General features: G+C 46.2%; 1 protein-coding gene across 1 annotated transcript in view; it reads right to left on the reverse strand.

Annotated features, from left to right (window-relative positions):
- Window positions 1-4125, reverse strand: part of gpc1a (glypican 1a) — a 26934-nt gene that overhangs the window by 11405 nt on the left and 11404 nt on the right. The window lies entirely within an intron of this gene.

Raw genomic sequence — 4125 nt, forward strand, 5'->3', positions numbered from 1 at the left:
GTGTGTGTGTGTGTGTGTGTGTGTGTGTGTCTCAGGTGGGGTTGGATTGAACCGTACCCCACGGCTGCATTATTTTCTGTCCTCCCGCCTTCTAACCACTCAGTCTTCCAAACAGGTTCTGTGTGTGTGTGTGTGCGTGTGTGTGTGTGTGTGTGTGTGTGTGTGTGTGTGTGTGTGTGTGTGTGTGTGTGTGTGTGTGTGGTTGTGTTCGTGAGAGTATGAATGTATGTGTGATTTATGAAGTCTTCCTTATCCCAGACCTTCACTATAGTAGTGGCTATGTGTGTGTGTGTGTGTGTGTGTCGGTGTGTTGGTGTGTCGGTGTGTGTCTTTTCAATGTTGAGGATTCCAGGTATGTACATCTAGGTGACGTTTGCTACTTCTTCGGTGGACACTCACACCTCTTATGCATTCCATCTCATTCAGGCATATCTTTCTATCTACTTTATCTATTTAACATGAAAAGGCTAAACTTTACCTTAATGATTTAAACATGATGTAAACGGCAGAAGGGCCACTGGAGAGATTAAAGGAATAATAATTTCCGCAGGGAAATAACATTCAAAGCAGAGAGAATGAATGCAGCTCAAGAGTGTTATATGAGGTGTTAGCGGGTATTAATTAGCGAGCAGCTCCTCTACAAAGCGCCTTGTTCCTCGAGTGAACCCTCCCCCACCACACAGACTACAAATGCCACCGATTACATCCACGGGAGTCAGTAGATATGCACAACAATGGCCATGATCATATGTTGTATCATCCAGCTTGGATGTGGGCAGTAGGGAAGGAGATGTTTCCCTGATGATGTTGTCAGTGAGAGCCACTCAGACAGAACCCCATAAGAGAGCGCAGGTTGCAGAACAAGATGCTCTCCCAGGGCTAATCTGTACATTTCAATGTCTGGTGCAACAGAAAAGGGTAATGTTTTCTGATTGATATTAAGTCCGACTATCAGATTATACTTGCAGTTTTCCGTTTGTATCAAATTGCTCAAGACACGTGTAAAGCACTTGAAATATAATTGTTGCATGTCCTTAAGATACTTTTTATTACATTTGAATAGATTTGTTTGTATTCATCGTGTAATGAACGTATTGGTTTGATAAGTGATGATTGTTGGGATAACATAGACTTTGGAGGTATGGTGGTTCCCAGTGCTATTATGAGATATGAGGCCACGGAGGAGGAAGGTTTGTTTTGCCGATAGCAGGAAGTTTTTGTGTTTTAATGCTTAGGGTGTGCTGGTAGTTTGCTCTTCCTTTTCTAAAGACCCCGTATCTCATCATCTTGTTCTGCACCTTGAACCAGTGCTCAGTGCACATCGAGCATGTTGGAACCAAAGTGATTTAGAGCATACTGAGAATTTGTCGGCAAGAAAAATTAATAATTTGTTTGTTTGGTGCTAAGGTAAAATAGTAAAAATAACTCATTTGGGATGATATTTAGTATGGAGGTAAGGAAAAAAGAAGAGAAATGAGGAGAGGAGAGCAATCTGTTTTAACGACAGGTGGGCAGTTGACAATCTCGTTGAAGTTGAAATCTTGGAGATTTCAATTTCTATGTCATTCCTTAGTGATGACTATGTCAATGACAAGCTCAGAGAGCAACAGAAGAAGACAGATGCACAGAAACCGAAGCCAGGTGTGTGTGTGTGTGTGTGTGTGTGTGTGTGTGTGTGTGTGTGTGTGTGTGTGTGTGTGTTTTAGTGAGAAGCAGAAAGCCACCTGTGCCATCTCCCCAGGTTCCAGCCCCTCCCCACATCCAGAGTTGCCCCAGCTGAAGGCAGAAGCCAGGCGCTGCCCACTCATCCCACAGGGATGCAGACGGGGCCGTTAATGCAGCAACATTCCTGAGGCTCTAGGTAATGGAAGTGGGTCATCCTGCTATAAAAACAAGAACCGTTCATTCACTTGGAGGGACTAAATTGGGATATATGTTTAGCAGCCGTAAACGCAGCCGTAAACACGCATAGAAACCCGCAGAGATGCAAATACACGTGTGTACACATGTGCACGCACGCACACACACACAAACACACACACACACACACATACAACACACACACACACACACATACACACACACACAGACACACACACACTCACAAACATAACAGACGGGCAGAACGCTGAAGGTAAAGTGGATGTGATAAGTGCCTTGTTCGAGACGATGTGACTTGAGATTTGAATGCTTAGCTGACTCTTCACTCTGTTTACAAAGAGTCAGAATGGTAGAAGAAACAGAGAATGAAGGAAAGATTCAAAAGGAAGGGCTGAAAGGAATGTAAAGCTTTTAAGCATTCCCAAGGAACAAGCCGAGGAGAGGGTTACCAGGGCTACACAGGGGGAGAAAAGAGATTGAACACAGAATCATCTAGGGAGGAGGGGAGGAGGGGAGGAGAGAGGTGAGGCAAGGAGGTCAGAGGAGAGGAGATGAGGACGGTGGAAAGGGGAGGGGGGAGAGGGCAGCAAAGGGGCGGAGAAGAAAAGAGGAGAGAAGAAGAGAGGTGAGGAGAGGAGAGGAGAGGAGATGAAATGAGTTGGGAGGAGAGGAGAGTTTAGGAAAGGGTAGGAGAGGAGAGGAGAGGAAAGGGGAGGAGAAGAGAGGGATGGAAGGAGAGGAGAGGAGAGGAAAGGAGAAAGGAGTTCCGAGCCCTGATAATATCCAACACAAAAAAGGGAGTGTCTATAGGTGATATGCTTGCATCCTGCAGGCTTTAATATAAATGGCCCCAATTACTTGACTTTTAACGTGCTCGCTATACAATTGCACATGACTCATGGCAACTGAAGTGTTTTTTAATGTGTTTGATAGCACAGAAAAACAAAGGGTAGTGCTGCAAATAAAGCCTGACTGAATTGTTTGAAAGGTCTCTATATTACCCTACGGCACTGATCCAATGGAGAGGCATACAGCAAGCCACATCCCCCCCCTGACGCCCCCCTGTTAGAGTCAGCAGCAAGAGGATCCAACTGTTGGGTTTCTCCTCAGCTTTTGATTTGTCTCCGCTTTGTTGACTCAACTGATTTTGTGAAGCATCCCTGGTAAACAAAGAAGGTTTATACGGGCCCACACCCCCGTACCGAAGGATCTCCGAAACTCAACCTTCCCCTTCCCAGTCCTCCCCACCAGCACGTCCGTAACCATGGCGAGCGCGTTGGGCGGGAGCACTTTTACCAGTTTCCCTTCTCATCTGGAAATCTTGAAGCACTCTCCCTTTCGGCTGCACCCGTTCGTCTCCCTGGCTCTGTGTCTGAGTTTTCCAAACGTAAAAACATACCTGGGCCCGTCCTAACAGGAGCCCTCACCTCTGAGGTTCAGGTTTAGCTTTCAGGCAACCGCAGAACAAAAACTGACAAGCCCAGTGCAATCCATGCAGAAGCACAGACACAGTCAGAGATTTGATCCAGAAGCACAGATCCATTGTTGCCCTGGTCACGCAGCACACTTTGCAAGTGACAGGTTCCACTGGGTGGTCCATCTGTTCTGTGACTCATCACAGTGGACTGCTGCTGCACACCTTTATGTAACTGAATTAGAATGCACCCGAATGGGCTGAACTCACACACACTCTACCTGCCAATACATTCTTCGGCAATGCCAAGGGGCCTTTGACCCGCATGTTATTACTGGCCCTTCTCACTTTTAATATGCATCTCAAGCCTTGACAGCAGTTGCAGGAGCCGGTCTTGCCAGTGTGAAAAAAATAAACCATGTTGTTCCCTGGCGGTGAATGTTAATTAATCTCAATCAGCTCCACGCTTCTGCCTCGTAGAGCTGACATGTTAAACTGTAACCGCCACAGGGTTCTGTTCTGCCAATCACTTTTGCTGCTTGCATTACCTGTGCTGCTGGCTACAGTTGAACGATCCGTCCTATACCGACTGCATCATGCATTCTTTATGTTTACGGGAGAGTTATCTGAAATAGGTCCAGAAGATAAATGAGTTCAGACCAGCCGATGGTGGTTTACTGGGAGCTTGTGGCTGGGACCTGTCAGCTGCTGCTAGAGGTAATTCTTTGTTTGAAATGTTACAAACACGAGTGGAGGTGATGGCTAGTGTAGTGTAGCTTGGAGTGTACCTGCTAGTTTGGAGCGAGCATTAGTAAGGAAAAGAAAGTAAC

The sequence above is a fragment of the Pollachius pollachius genome, assembly GCF_949987615.1.
Source record: "Pollachius pollachius genome assembly, chromosome: 7".
Taxonomy (NCBI): domain Eukaryota; kingdom Metazoa; phylum Chordata; class Actinopteri; order Gadiformes; family Gadidae; genus Pollachius; species Pollachius pollachius.